This window comes from Miniopterus natalensis, chromosome 11 (assembly GCF_054644295.1).
Source record: "Miniopterus natalensis isolate mMinNat1 chromosome 11, mMinNat1.hap1, whole genome shotgun sequence".
Classification (NCBI taxonomy): Eukaryota; Metazoa; Chordata; class Mammalia; order Chiroptera; family Miniopteridae; genus Miniopterus; species Miniopterus natalensis.
In genome coordinates, this window is record NC_142091.1 from 69,564,411 (window position 1) to 69,581,453 (window position 17,043).

The window sequence follows — 17,043 nt, forward strand, 5'->3', positions numbered from 1 at the left end:
TGTGGACTTTTGATGAGAATAAAATAAAGAAAAAAATTTCAGAATTGAAGCACAGTCTCTCTCTCTCCCAGTGGAGGTTAGGTTTATATTTTCAGGCCAAATGATTGAGCTTGTTTTTGAGAAATCCTGTACCTGGCTGATTCTCCTTGGGCATTCCTATTGTCCTGTATTATGTGGAGCTGAGCCATGAGCTGGTGCTTCTCACTGGAACAAATTCTGGTTTATCTTTGGAAATTTCTGTGAAGATAAGAGACACACAGACTCTCAGACTGGGAGAGAAGCTATTTAGCATCTGTTCTAATCCCCATTGTATGCTGGCGTCACCATTACACGATGCTCTCCACGTGGCCATAAGTTGCTCTGTGAGCCTCTGTCTGTGGACAGCTCTACTTGTTAATTTTCATTTCAATTCTCTCTCTTTATCTTCCACACATTGTCTTAGTTTTTACCCCTTCCAGACACTCCCAACCAATTAATCTCTTCTCATGAAAACCTTTCAGAAGCAGGAGGATGATGAATCTGCCCTGTATATTGACTATTCCCTCATCTTACCCGTTGCCGTATTTTTTCTAATTACATAATTATTCATCATGTGGTCAAAAGTTGCTTAGTCAGCTGGTATTAAAATATGTTGTTTAAGGTCGTCAACTTGTAACTAGAAGATATACGTACTGGAGGTCTAAAGCACAGCATAGTGATTATAATCGACAAAACTGTATGATAAACTTCAAAGTTGCGAGGAGATTAGTTCTTAATTGTTCTTGCCACAAAGAAGACATCAGGATTATGGGACAGGATAGAGTGTTAGTTTACACTATGGCGGTGATCATATTGTCATACATAAGTGTATCAAATCAACACGTTGTACATCTTCAACTTACACAATGTTATTGCCAATTATATCTCATGATATTAACATAAAGATAACTAAAAAGTCTTTCTCTCCATTTTAATCTTCTCCACTTTACTCTTGACTTGGGGTTCCTCTAATCAGGGGTCACTAGCGAGAGGGAGACACTGACATAGTGCACGAAACAGGACGTCCTTGGTCAGCTCCCTCGGCCCCACTCCAGCAGCATGGCCTGGATGACCTTGAAGCAAGTGTTATTATCTTGTTTATTTATTACCGATGGGGAATTTAGACTTCCGGGAGATGAACTGGTTTTAGGTCACCTAGTTTAATACGTGGAAGATCTGAGTTCTGAACGCCAATGACTTCGTGTCATATCCTGTGCTTTCTGCCATCAGTTCATTTTGCTGCTTCCCTACACTTTTCTCATCTTTATTACGAATGGAATCAGAAAAATCTGCCTGTAGTTCTCTAGATAATCAGATCCTTCCTGCTTGTAACTCTTGAGACAACTCGGAACATCTTTCTCAACATCTAATTATGAAATTGTCAGAGTCTGTTTTCTGTCCATCTCATGCCAAGGTCCTGAGTTCCCTCTGATTTAAAGACAAGATTGTTCCGTGCACATGATCGGAGATTAGGCAGCAGATTACAGGGCTACAGATGCAGCCCCGCTGGGTTTGTGCCGCATGTGTGCCAGGCCCACCTCATGTATTAGCTCGAATCCTTCCAGCAGCCCCACAAGTTGGCTGTAGCCATGACTGGTTTATGGATGACCAAAGGGAGGCTTACAGAGGTGGAAGAAGTTGCCTAACTTGCCACACACCTGGAAAAAACAGAAGTAACACTTAAATCTGGCATTTCCTAACTCTAAATCCTGTGGTTTTTCTGCCACAACATGCTGTCCTCTTAGAGAAAAAGAATTACATGTTCTGTAGACCCAAATCTCAATTTTAAAAATTATAGTATCTCTAATACTATTAGGCAAATATTCAACTTCCATGGGATAAAAGGATTAAGTTTGATTTGGGGTTTTTTTTGGTGCTTTTTTTTTTTTTGTAGTTCCTGTCTTTTCTTCTTTTAAGGTTAAGATCGTCTTAGTTGGGCCATATTCCATCTTTGGTATGATCTTGGGAAAATTGCTTAACCAAATTAGAGTCCCAATTTTCTCAATAATAAAATAGAAACATAATAATGATTTTTGAAAACTTAAGTGGATTTTTTACCTAATGTGGTAGAGTATCTTTATTTTTCAGAAAGACAATTTCCAGAATATTTCCCAGAAGGAAAAAGTTCAGGACCAGGCTGGTGACACTCAGTTTTGTATGACCTTATTTAAGAAGAGGTTTGGGGTGCCAGCAGCCTGGATGAGCCCAGAGTAGAGCGAAGCAACAGGCTCCTTGAACCCAGCACTGTTTACAAAAGCAGAAACCCAGGTGTATGACCAGTAAACATTTTAAGAAGGCCTAGGGACACTGGTTGGCATCCTCACTTATAAAATGTTTTGATTATAACAAGTGATGTAGAAAAACATGATATCTCTGGAGAGAGTCAGGAAAGAGCGACTGTCTTACCAGGAGGAACCCTTCAGAGAAGAGATGACCCCTAAACCTTGTGCTTACTGTATCTTGAATGTTCTCCCAAGCTCTTCCTTCTCTTGTTCCCAAAGGTTGAGTTCTTTGGGGGGAACAAAGGAGCTCAACAAAGTTAACTCTCTTGACCTTATTGGGACTGGTGTCTCAAAATATTGTCAATGTTTACTGAGCTCTTGCCCTGAGTTAGGTAACATGCTAAGCACTGGAAAGGCTTTATTTATTTCATTTCAACTTGACAATAACATTATCAGAGTGGAATATTTATCTTTATTTTACAGTTGAAGAAACCGAGGCTTAGACACATTAAGTATTTTGCCTGAGGTTTCATAGCTAGAGAGAGAAGATGTTTAGGTCTTAACCCTGGTCTCATTGACCTTAGAATTGTGGGGCTGAACCACTATGGTGTGCTGCTCTTCTTAATACTGGTCATCATTTATTAAGCACCTGCTATGTGCCAATCAGGATGTTAAATGTTCTATGCACATTATCTGATACAGCTCTCACAATGACCCCCTGATAGAGGTATTATTTTGTCCTGGAGGAGATGAAGACTCTGAATAGTTAGGTAACTCGCCCAGGGTGACATGATTAGTTATGGAGAAAGCCCAGATTCTGACTGAGGTCTGTCTTATTCCAAAGCCAAGGCTATAGTACACATGCTCAATCCCACCTCCAGCATAATTACAGGCAGGACCATAATTTCCAGTAACATCCCTTGTCTAAGCATTGCACTCTAATACCCCTCCCCCCTTGCTTCATGAAACTGTTTATATTTTCTAAAATTTACCTGGCAACACATAAATCCAAAGAGATTATATCTGTAGGTTAAGAAAAATTACCCAATCTTACTTGTGTATTTTATACAAGAGCTGAAATTCCAGGGTGGACACAGTCCCATTAGATGACAAGTTCCAATGACAGGGGCCAGATTCTCCGCCCAGTTTCACCTGCCCTAATTTGTGCGAACCTTACTTCAGAGCCAGTGTCCTCTCAACGTTATCAGCTTCACAATTCCATCTTAATTACTTGAGGAAATAATCCAGTTGGGTTTATTTTAGGTTCAGAATCAAAGTAATCTAAGGTAATTTAAGCACTTTGTGGAAAGCAGCTAATATTGCTCAAATAGATTAATGTAGCTGACAGATTTTTAACCAGGGAAACCAGCAAGATATTTAAAGTGCTTCTGGGGCTGGTCTTGTGGGAGGGACGCAGTGAGCACAATGTTGCTCCCAAATCATAAATCAGCACCTGGGACAGCCCCCGGGCTCCCGGGAAAAGCCGGCTTTGCCTGGGAGAACACACTTCAGCAGGAGCTCATTATCTCAACTTCTGCACACATCCAAGAGGATTTAAAACAAATCTTGTGGAAATAAATGAACAAACAAAACAGAAACAAACTCATGGGTACAGAGAACATTTTGATGGTTGCCAGATGAGCGGGTGGGGGGTGGGGAGTGGGTGAAAAAAGAGAAAGGATTCAGATGTACTAATTGTCAGCTAGGAAAACAGTCTCAGGGATATAAAGCACAGCATAGGGAATATAGTCAATAATATTGTAATAACTGTGTGCGGTGCCTGGTGGGTACTAGACTTGCCAGGTGATCACTTCGTAAGTTATATAAAGGTCTGATCACTACGCCCTACATCTGAAAATAATATAATATTGTATGTCAACTGTAATTGAAAAATAAAAAAATTATTAAGAAAACACAGATCTTGTGGGATTTCATGGCAGCTCCTAAGTCTCATTCGTCTGAAAGCTCATTTGCAGCTTCTGTAGGGAATGAACTTGGTTCCTCTTTGCCAGTGGCCCTCAAGGTCCTGCTGTCCCAGTTGGTCACTGCTAGAGCCAGGACTGGAACTCAAATCTGAGGACTCCTGTGAAGTTCTCTTTCAACTGCATCCAGCTGATGTCAGGTCTCATCTCAAGGGCTGAAACCGAGCTGTGTTGTCTGCTCAGAATTTCATGAGGAAGGGTTGTTGGTTCAGGAGGGAATGCAGCGAGGGTGGTCTAAAACAAGAGTCATTTGAATCTATATCCAGAGTAGCTTGTTAGTTAACCTTCTGTAAAGATCTATTTCCGGAGCTTCTACTTTCTCTGGCTATTCCAGCTCTCGTGTCTTCCCTGGTCTCTGAAGCCCACACTCCCTTTGTTATGGCCACACAATTTGGCACTTAATTCCACTTCCCTTACATTGTTTGCGGCTGTTCCTTGGTGGTTAGTTTCATCTCCCCAGCTAGACTGTGGGTTTCTGGAGAACCTGTTTTGTTTCCTTCTAATAACTTGTATTCTGCTCCCAAAGAAAATGACCCCTTTCAGGAGAATCACCCCTTTGTCCTGTATGTGTTCACCCACTCATCAATGTAGGATCAGAAGCCCTTGAGCAAGAGGGCTCTCAGAGAGGCCATGTGCCCCATTTACTCCAAAGGGACATGGCTGGGATAAAACCCCTTGGTAATGAACAAGCCTTCAGCCAGGCCAGGGTGGTTTTGCAACTGCAGATGTCAGATGATGCAAGACTATATTACAAAGAAGGGAGGCAGCCACAGATCGGGACTTTTGGCAGAACAGACAATTCTATCTTCCAATGCATTTTTGACAATATTTATTACCATTTCCTGTAATTAAAGACCTATTGAAATAACTGTGTAGTAAGAGTATGTGTACTGTATTGCAAATGTTCCCTGGAGCGGTTTACAAAGAAGGGTGGCGATGGGGACACAGCAGAGAAGGAGAGAGGATATGTCAGTCATGATAGTTAGTATTCCATCGAACCTCCCTTGGGGAACTTGTGGAAGTGGGTGAGTGCAGAGTATTTATTCCCTTCCTACCTTGAGGCGATCTGAAGTACTTTGATGTATTACACAATTATTATTATTGTTGTTATTAATATTAAGCATTTTGCCTAGAACTTTTTTGGGACTTTTGGGAAGAGATGTGTCTTAGGTTGGGTTCCTTAAAAGAAGACCAGGGGCAGAGATCTTGGGGCAAGTGTTTCACCAAGGGAGCGCTCTCAGAAGAAACCTGTAAAGGAGTGAAGGGTACAGGAAATAGACAAGCAAAAATAGATCTCAGTTGGGATCTAGCTTTGGTCTGATCCTTAGGGGAACTCTGGAGTATGAATTATATCACACACTCAGCTCTGCCTTCAGGCAAGGGACTTGGCCTTTTGCAGCTGATGTCATTTATTCGTTGACTGTGGGCTGCTCCCAAGATGTGGAGGTGTAACCCCCTAGACATTTGTGGGAGAAGTGGATCCCTTGGTTGAGGGCAATACTCCAGAGAAGGCTGTAGCTGTGAGTGGTTAGCAGCCAACACTCAGAGCAGCTGCAGGTGGCTGCACTGATCTGGTAACTGGGATACTGAAGGATGCTCTTTCTTCCTGATAGACATTTGAGTATTTATATCTGAAGCTTCTGATACTACGATGGGAAGAAGAGACAGCCCAGAGGGGAGTTAAGAAATAGACCGAGAAAGACTGGCTACAAGGCAATCCCCATCAAAATTCCAATGGCATTTTTTCACAGAAATAGAATATACAATCCTAATACTTATATGGAACCACAAAGGCCCTGACTAGCCAAAGCAATCCTGAGAAAGAACTACCTCATGACCCAGCAATCCCATGTCTGGGTCTACAAATCCAAAGGAAATGAAATCACAACCTCAAAGAGATGTCTGCACTCCCATGTTCATCTCAGCACTGTTCACAATGGCCAAGACATGGGGAAACCTAAGGGTCCATCAATGGATGAATGGGTAAAGAAAATGTTACACACACACACACTGGAATGTTATTTAGCCATAAGAAAGAAGAAAATCCTGCTGTTTGGGTTATGGATGAACCTTGAGGGCATTATGCTAAATGAGATAAGTCAGACAGAGAAAGAGAAATACTGTATAATAGTACTTATATGTGGAATCTGAAACAGCCTTACTCCGAAACAGAGAGAACAGTGGTTGCCAGGGGCTGGAAGGTGGTGAAGTTGGGGAGATGGCGGCAAAGGGCACAAACTTGCAGTTAGAAGATGAATAACTTCTGGAGATCTCATGCACTGCATTGTGACGATAGTTAACAACTTCCAGGTACTTCATAGTTGCTAAGAGACTAGGTTTTAAATGTTCTCATTGCAAAAAGGAAATAACTGTGTGAGGAGATGGAGGTATTAGCTAGCACTATGGTGGTGACCACAATGCACTATATAAATGTATCAAATTGCCACATTGTATGCCTTAAACTTATACAGTGTCACCTATATCTCAATATCAATTATATCTCAATTAAAAAAAGAGAGACCGTAGCCTGATGACATCATCTGTATTCCTGGAGCAAAGCAGCCCGAGGGTGTCCACATCAACTATTTTTAGTTACCTGAGTCGGTATGTTTCATTTTTTATTTAAGTCAATTTTATTGGGTTTTCTAACAATTTCAACTGAAGAAGGTCTGATATCAACTCTGAGGTATTTGTTGTTCTATATGTTTATGTGGACATTGAAATATCTGGAAGAATATCTACCAAACCGTCAAAAGGAGTATCATTGGATGCTATGAAAAGGAGGTCACTTCATAATCATTACGTGGGGATTTCTTAGAAAAATTATATATCATTACAAAAACACTTCAATCTTCATAGTATATTTGGAAGGATAAGTGGATGAAAGCAGCCAAGAAAATCTGGAAAAATAAGAATAGGAGAGAGAACAATTAACTTGCCTGATATAAAAGCTCACTATAGAGTCTTAATGATTGAGACAGTGTTTTCCAGACATGTCCAAGTGCACATGAGAAGCTGGTAAATAATAAAGGTGTTATTTTGCATCATTGGAGAAAGAAACATTCATTGAATCGCTGATGGTGGAACCATTGGTTAACTATGTGGGAAGAGAAATTGACCTGTATCTATCTGAGTTTGCAAACTTCAGATATATCAAAGATTATAAAGAAAATATAGGTGAATCTTTGTCAGCTTTCAGTGGGGGAACTGTGTTTTCTAAAATCAAAAAACACAGAAAGAAACCATGAAAGGCATATGTATTTGTCTACATAAAATGTTTAAAATTCCATATGTCAAAACCACTATATTAAAAATAAAACAATAAAGAAATATTTCTGACATATATGAAAGGCATCTCCTGCTGGATTTACCTCCCAGGAGTAAATGAGAGGGGGTGGAGTATAAATGCAATTATGAGCTCATATGATCACTAGGATGGAAAATGCTCTGGGTATAGTTGGGCAGTGGCTGAGATACTGGAGAGCTATCCAGCTGCCAGGGTGCCCCCTGAAGAGAGAGTGGGGTCTCAATCTCAAGCCGGGCTCCCCAGCCCAGAGCACCAGGGCCAGGAAGAGGCACCCACATAACATCTGGCTGTGAAAATCATCGGGGATTCTGTCCACCAGGGAGAGACAGGAGTTTGCTAGAGACACAGGCAACCTCTTTTTAAAATTGTTATTGAATTTATTGGTGTGACATTGATTAATAAAATTATATAGATTTCGGGTAACAATTTTATAATACATTATCTGTGTATTGTATTGTGTTCACCACCCAAAGTCAAATCTTCTTCCAACACCATATATTTGACCCCTTTGACCCTTTACTACCCCCTTCCCTCTGGTAACCACCAAGCTGTTGCCTGTGTCTATGAGTTTTTGTTTGTTTGTTTTACTTATTTGTTAGCTTGATGCTTTCAGTTTCATATCCCACATATGAGTGAAAGCATATGGTTCTTAATTTTTTCTGTCTGACTTATTTCGCTTAGCATAATATACCTAAGACCCATCCCTGTTGTCACAAATGGCAGTGTTTCATCTTCTCCGTGGCTGAGTAGTGTTCCATTGTATGCACCACATCTTCTGTAGCCAGTCATCTAACGAAGGACACTTGGGTTGTTTCCATGTTTTGGCCGCTGTGACTAGTGCTGCAATGAGATAGGGGTGTATGTCTCTGCAGATGTTTTCACATTTTTCAGGTAGACACCCAGAAGAAGGGTTGACTCCTGTGAGTCAGGTAGTGTTCATGTTCATCTTGTAGATGAAAGAGCTGAAGTTCAGAGAAGTTAAGCAACTGGCTGGGATTTGATCCCCTGTGACAGACCTTCAAAGCATTCTGGTTCTGTGACCCTGTGCTGGTCTGCCTTTCTGCTATTTTCAGAGGCCTGCTGGAGAATATTTCTCTATATATTTATGAGTTTTAATTCAACTAAAAAATTACCAACTGAAGTTTTTCTCAAACAGGTTTCTAAGGAAAAGGGAAAATGAAACAGAAACTCTGTTTTTGTTTTTAGATTGAGCCACGTCTTTACCTGAACACAGAGAGAGTGCGGGTGGAGGGAGCTATGCCTGTTTTTCACCTTTCAAACATTTTGAGGACCCAAGTCGACCCTGACTCTTTGAGTGGCCATCAAAGCACCTTGTAGCTCATTCCTTTATTCCCTTTTCCCCTTTAAGTCATCACAGACAGATGGTGCCAGTTCTATCACAGTGGCAGAGGGAGGACCGCTGTCATCTATGGCATTTAGCTCTATATATTCATCCCTCCCCCCAGCGTCCAGCTCACTGCCCAGCATGGAGCACAAAGGCAGGCCGGCCCTTTAGGCGTTTCTGCTGCACACTTCCAGCCGAGAGCAACGGCTCCTGAACTTTGGGCACATCATACAAACTTAATTCTTCACCCTTTTTAAATACCTTTAAACCCTACTTGGAGGATCTAAGTAGATTAGTTTTGCTGAGCTATATAAATACTCTTTAGATCCGTGGCTATATATTTCCCACAGTATGTGTTATTATAACAAGTCCTGTAACAAGTGCAAATGGTTTACTTTTAGAATCATCTTCTTGTTTGATCCGTAGCAGCCTCTTGACTCCTAGCTCAGTGCCTTCTCTGCTCTAAGATGACAGGGGAGCCTATTAAACCAATGCCTGCTGGGCTTTCTCTCTTCTGAAGCTCCTGTTAGTTTTCTGAGGTTTAGTGGACGTTTTGGGGAGCATCAGTAATCTCACAGAGCTGCCCATCTCAAGGTCTCTCCTTTAGCTGTGGAATGCGTGAGAATCACATGTCCTAGGTGTGTTTACCGTCAGCTGACATAAAAACTGGCCTGTGGGTCTGGGCAGACGTAAGAAATGTGGGAGAAAGATAACCCTGGGGTTACGGAAGTCTAGCCAGGGAGGCCTGCCTGGGAGCGAAACAGTTCTGTGCCTGATCAACAGCTCAACAACCGATCTCTGAGAACGTGAAATGCTGATGTTGCTCAACACCACGGAGCACGGTGGGCTCATGATGGCATTAAGGATTCACCTTCTTCCTGTGCATCACACAAAGCCAGCAATTTCAAGTATTTTGTGGGCTTCAAAAACAGGAAGCTGCTGCTTCAGTGTTCTGTGCATATTTCTCCAGCAGCTTAGTTTATCTACATGGCCTGGGACCAAATACTTTCCTTGGAGGCCGCACGGATCCGGGGTTCTTCCCCCTGCCTGGAGACTTTGTGGATCTGCTGCTCGTCTTCCCTAATCTTAATCACGAGGGAAGGGATCTGCTGGTCTGTCTGGAGTTATCAGTCATTTGGGGTCAGTTCAGGAATGTAAACAGTGCATTGCAAGGCAAAGCACTGGTCTTGGAGAGAATGGAACTTTCCAGCTCCTCGGGACATCAGCCCACACTGGGCAACCTCGGTTTTCTTTAGCATTTCCTCTGCCCATTGCAAAATGGACACCCTGATGCTCGGAAGGATGACATGGAGGCGTATTATGAGTTAAGAGACCTTCCTGCGGCCCACTGTCTCTTACAGAGGCCCGGGCCACTGTCTTGAGATTTGAATTTATGAAGATTTCTGAGCTGGCTCCAGGGGACACAGACCTGGAGACCTCCCCAAGCGTCTGCCTGTATTTGTCACCCACAGCTCAGTCTGATTTCGGCTGAACCACCCTGCCTGCGCTGTCTTTCCAGAAGCCACTTGGCCGAGTCTCCCGGTGGCACTGCTATTGGTCTGCCCCTGATAGGGTCGATCCTTCGGATTATCCCTGCATCTGGCCAACAAGCCATTTTATTTTGCATTTATTTATTCATCAATATCTCTTTCCAAAGGAGATGCAAAGTGGCTTATAAAAATGCATGACATGCAGCAAGATAAAATAAATTAAAAATGAGGGATGAGATTTGGGTAAAGGGAGAGGACAGGGAGGCAGGTGACAATGTAGAGCCAGGAGCAAGGGCGGCTCGCACGGCTTTTGTCTGGCCCCTGAAGCCGGTACTAAAGGGGATGGTGCCTCGGGGGCTGCACCCGCCTCATCAGAGTTGATTTGCTGGCAGCCCTGGCATCAGTTCTACCCCCCCACCCCTGCAGACGAGATATGAAGAAAGGGGATATGTTCCTGTGCCCCTGGCTCAAATGCAGAGTCATGTATATAAACTGGGCGTAAAAAGGGGCTCACTCCGTGGGAACTCGTTATTACCATACCTGTGAGCTGGGGACGGGGGTGGGAGCTGGAGTGTGACAGACTGTGGTTTAAGTCCCAGCTCAGCGGTCTGCTAAGCCGCCTGGCCTACCCCCTGCGAGGCCCGCTCCCCAGCGTGCATGTGGGAACGGCAGCGGCGGCTGGGTGTTGTGAGGAGTGAGCGAGGCAGTTAGTGTAAACCTCCTAGAACAGTATCTGGCACAGGGTGAGCGGTGTCTTAACGTTACTCTTTGTCGTTATATTAATATGGGCTCTTTCCCTCTCTCGTTGGACTTCCAAGAGGAGGAGAGAGAGCCTTATGTCATAGAACAGGGTGCAGTGTTTGAGGTCCTTCAGGGCAGCCTTCTCATGGGCTGACGCAGACCCAGGGATGGGGAGGCAATAGCTCACGTTTACACAGTACACTAGGGGAGAAACCCGACTTGAAGTCAGGGCTCCGGGTGCTGTTTCCACCCTTCTGCCCTATCTGTTCTCTCAGGCTCATCATAATCAACTGCCCCCCCCCCCCCCCCATGACGTTCCTCTCCAGAGGGAAACAGCTGCCCTCCAGAGGAGGCCTGAGGGCGTCCCTTAGGGAGCAGTGGGCTGAAGCGGCCCTCCTGACTTGGCCTTCCCAGCTGGGGCTGCCTGCAGCGGGGCTACAGCATCCTGCTTCCCGGGCCAAAGTGATGAGCCACGGCGTAGGCTAGAAGGCACCAGGCCTTTGGAGCCTGCAGTCCTGGTGAGATTGGCCTTGGGAGAGTTGGTTTAGCCACTTTGGGCCTCATTTTACTCAGCAATAAAATGCAGATACGTGAAATTTCTGAATGACGGAACAACGCAGTGGTTGAAAAATGACTCTTGTAACAATTACACGGGTTGTTTACTGTGTCCTAGGTGCAGTGCATGTGTTTTCATGAATTATCTCCTTTACCTCTTACAACACAGCAGTGCTGTTGTTGCTATTGCAACATATGTCCAGACTGAGACTCTAGAGGTCAAGTGCCTTCCCCAAGGTCACACAAATAGAAATGAGCCTGAGTTTGGAATAACAAGCTCTGCCTGTCTCCAGGACCCGTTTTCTTAGCCTCTACGCTCTATTGTTGGGATTCCAGCCTTACCTTCACACTAAGTGATCGTAGCTGATCACTGGGCCTCTGACACCTCAGGGGTCTCTCTCTCTGTTAGGAGGTGGACCCTTGGGAACACAGTTGCCTTGGAGGTGTCTCCCACGGACCTGAAGAACTCAGCATATTTTTTAATGAAAATGGGGTGGTTCACTGAAGGTGATTTGTGTCTTTATTTTCTATTGTCTGTGGATAATGATGTATGCAAATAAGCATGAATACTTGCCTGATTCCCAGCCTTTCTGCTAAAATGTCATCTTTGCAATGAACCTTCCCTGACAGTCCTATCACTCCTCTCCTCACTTGGCTTTCCCAATTCCCCACACCCTGCTGTTCTTTTTAAAAAATTTTCATAGCATTTATCATCTTCTATCATAGTAGAAAATATACTTTAAAAATATATTGTATGTGCTTGGCTCTCTGATAGCATGACTGCTCTATAAGGGCAAAGATCTCTGTCTATTTTGTTCTGAGCAACCAGAAGCGTGCTTGGCACATGGTGAGTTCTCAGTAGATTCTTACTGAATAAATAAATGAATGTAGTCTCTCTCTCTCTCTGTATTTTTCCCCCTTTTGGTTGGGATGATTTGTATAAATTCCTTTCAGAACACAGCAAGTGATTGTTTTGGTCAAAGGTCAGAATTAGAATGGCCCCGAAGGAAAGAAAAAAACTCCCAAATACTTACATTATCAGGAACTCAGTGGAGGGAAAACACCAGATGCTGACCTTTATTTTACCAGTAGTTCAGCTTTTGTCAAACACATTAATCAAAGTTTTATTTTCTTATTTAGCTGAAATCCTATGAGATCTTTCTCAAATTCAGTTTTTTTCAAGGTTGGAAGAATTACAAGAAGAATCACCTTTGAAGTATTTCCATCACCCCAAATTATCAGCACCCAAAGGTACAGAGGCGAGATTGTCCAAGTACGCAGCAAGAACTCCATCTGCATTAGAATTCCAAGCTCAGTGTGATGGCTTTGTCCCCTACCGAGCAGGGCAGGCTAATTCTGGAACGGCTTGATTCACGTATCTCACGGATTGATATTGATCTGGCATTTTAAAAAATGGGGCAGGTCCTTTGGAATAAGAGAAGAACTTGGAAACCAGGCTATGGTGCTTGGCAGGAGCTAAGAGGAGGTGACTTGGCCCGGAACAGGCTGCAGAGGTTCTAACAGTGCCTGCTCTTCATGGCTCACCGCTCACGGTCTTGCACCCAGTTCCATTGTGTTTATATGCACATCAAAAGAACTGCGAAGAATGATAGAGCTGATATAGGGACTCCAGGGGGCTGTGGACTGGGAGATAAAATTCCAAAATGTACATGAACCTAGACGCACGTTACTCAAATTGTTGCATAATTTAGGAAGAAACAATTCTCAGTGTGTGAGTCAGACCATGTGCTAGGCACAATACGTACGTTATGTCCTTCACGATAATACTGTGACTTTGGTGTTGACATCTCCATTCAACCAACAGGGAGACTGAGGCCCAGAAAGATGAACTGACTTGCTCAAGGTCTCCAGGAATTGGAACCTGCGTCTGATGTCAAAGCCCACGTCCTTAACATTCTGCCACCAGCGTTTCTCTAACAAAGTGGGATTCTCTGGCTCTGGGGTGAGGCTGATGCAGTTTTCAATTTGGAACCTGTCAGAAGTTTGGAAACGTCAAAGGAACTGAGTACTAGCTCTGGCTTTGCCTCTTGACTAAGTTGGAAATCACAAGCTAGTTGCTTCCCCTCTTTGGCCCGCATACCCTTTTGATGATGGGATCAACTATTTGTGCTTCCAAGGACTTCTGAAAGGTCTGATGAAATACAGTTCGTCAAGTGCTATACAAACCTAGAAGGTGGTTGTCATCAATAAAAATGATCAAATCCAGCCATGTTCACCTTAACTTATCTTCAGTGATTTATTATTTCAGCGCATCCTAGGGTTCATGGCAGAAAATGGCACTGTGGTGACAGTTCATGATGGGGTTCCAGCTGCAGGCGAAGCTGCAGATGGGTCTCGTCTTTGTGTATGTGGTTCTTTATCTCAGTATTTTACACTGTGGTCATTCCTCTGCTGAACCCAGTGAGCTATAGCCTGAGAAACAGGAAATGAAGGAGGCTCTGAAGAAAGCCCTTCATAGGATGGGGGTTTCCAAGTAGCAAAAAACTTGAGCTCCATCAGTTCAGAAGTTTCCTGCAAATCATCCTTCGGGCTTTGGGCTTGTCCCCTTAACCCAGGAACCAGATCTCATAATTACAAAGACATATTGGGGCAGAAAAATCGAGTTTGAATTTTAGCAATTTATTTATTAGCTCTATGACCTTGATCCAGGAATTCTCTGCCTCAGTCTTCACATCAGTAAAAAGCTCTGCCCTGCTGTGATTAAAGCCATGAGTAAGAGACATGGAATGTCAAAGGACCTTCCGAATAATAACATGCTATAAAATGTAACATTTATTTTTCTGACCCTATCTGGGTATTGTTGAGTGTTTTCTTAGCTACTGGAATTTTTTTTTCTACAAAATGAATTTTTGCACCTTGAGTAGTTACAAAACAATAGCTTATTATTTACCTAGTAAGGGCAGTCACATTCTTTGGTTGCGGGTAGTGAAGTGGAAATCAGCCTTAACCAAAAAACCTTTTCTCAATATTCAATCCTATCTGATTTAGGTATTTGTCATGGAAAATACAAGTAACTAAATAGAGGAAGAAAAAATGGAGGGGAAAGGAGATGTGACTGGGAAATGTTGAACTAGAATATATTAGTCGGCTTTCCAAGATAGCATAGAGGACCAAGAAGAAAGATGTAGAACAAAAGAAAGATGTAATGATTTGCACTAATTACTGGAAACAATTTGATCTTGATGTAGAGCTGAACTGAGTCCCATATATAACTTTTGAAATATTTCTTGATCACCAAAGGTCAGAAGCTCTATTTTATTTCTGAAGCATTTTCCGTGAACCATCTGCCTCAAGCAACACAAGCTATTTTCTGTTCTCCCGTAATGAAAACCACTATCTGCTTCCATCTCCTGTAGGACATTTACTTTATTATCAGAAGGCAGATAACTATGAATCCGGGTGCCACCTTTTAATGACTTCTGCATCTGCTGGAAATATTGCTTGGGGAACATCTCCATGGAGATTCGATTTTATTTACCACGTCAGAAAACATTTACTGATAATCTACTATGTATTGAACATAATACTAGGTTCCAGCACATAGTAATAAATAAGATAGACACAGTTCCTCCTGGAGATTAGAACCCGGGGCATAGACAGATATTAAACCATGACCCAGTTAATTGATTTTTTCACATGATATTGGAAAGTAGAACAAAAGCAACACAGGATATTGTTATACCACATAACAGGGTTCTGACCTAGTTAGATGTGGTCAGAAAATACTTCCTTAAGGGAACTAGCATTTAAGCTGAGGCTTAGCGAATAGGTATGGCAGAGTCACGGGTGGGGGAGACTATTCCACACAGAAAAAGTAGCAAATGCAAGGACCCGAGAAACAGGATGCCTCGAGGAACTGCGAGGAGGGGCTGCAGCTTGGGGAGCGAGGGGGCTTGTGTGAGAGGCAGCTGGCGATTCCAGGAGGAAGGAGGCACGGAGGCCTCGAGGCTCACGCAGGACGCGTGGACCTGACGCCAAGTGCAAGGCGCGAAATGATCCTGACTGAACTTTACTTGACCGCTGTGCGATGCGGGGAAGGGGATGGAAGGAAGCACCTATTTCACCTAAGAAACAAACGGTGTACCCCAGCGCATGCCTCTTCCTTTGCACACGATACTGTGTGTTTCATTCTAGAATGCATGCTAGGCCACAGAAAGCTAGCAGGAGCATGGCCATGATACTGGTCTAGGACAGATTCTTGGCACAGCGGTGAAACTGGGGAAACATATTTTTGGAGGCACCCATTTTTTCTTTGGTACACCTTTCCTTCCTGACTTGAGACCTCTTTTAGGTATTCAGGTACACACCATGTGCCTCTCCATCAAAATTGTCATCAACTACTTCCTCTTAAGAGGCGGACACATTTTTATTAGCTCCTATTATATGCCAGGCTGTGTTAATAGGCTGAAGAAGTCACTCCCTGCAAGGCTTGTTGCATACTTAAAGGCAGGAGAAACTTTCAACTTAAAAAATGCTAAACAGTGGGTGTGCTATTTTGGTAGCCGTGGGAGCTGCTTCACACTCCTCCCACCTCCTACTTGGTAAGTGGGACCAGCTCCGTCTATAGATAAATGACCTTTGATACACGCACAATATTTGATGTATATACAATTGCCTCACGGATGCACAAAGTGGATAAAAATAAAATGAACTTTAATGTGTTTTAGGGGACTACCTTCTGATTAATGTGAGAAGGTGCTGGAAGAAATGGCATTTATGTTGAATTTTCAATGACATATATTAATAAATGAATGAAAACATTCACAAATTACCTAATGTGTGTCAGGCTTTATGCCAAGAGTTTTTATTTAGCTCATTCTTAAAATAGACATAATCTTTTAGAAAATAGAATCCTGGGACGGTTGACTGAGTCACAGGGTGCCGGGATGTTTGGTTAAACATTATTTCTGGGTGAGTGTGAGGAGGTTTCAGATGAGATTAGCATTTGAATTGGTGAACCTGGTAAAGTAGGTGGTTCTTCCCAACGTGGGCAGGCATCACCCACATGGCTGAGGGCTTGAACAGCACAAAAAGCAGAGGCGGGGAGAGTTCACTCCTTCGGCCCTGCCTGACCGCCTGCGCCCGAACACTGGTCTGCGCCTGGACTGGGGTTCACCACCAGCCTCCCTGGTTCTCGGGCCTTCAGGCTAAACCTCCCCACCGCTTTCCTGGATCTCCTGATTGCAGGACTTCTCAGCTTCCACATGAAGACTCAAATAAGACAATTCCTTATAACAAATGTCCTTCCATGCAATTAAAATCCATCACCTCCAAATACCTTTTTATTATTGTTTTGGATAAGAACACTTAACATAAGATCTACCTTCTTAGCAAAATTTTAAGTATACAATATAGATTGTGG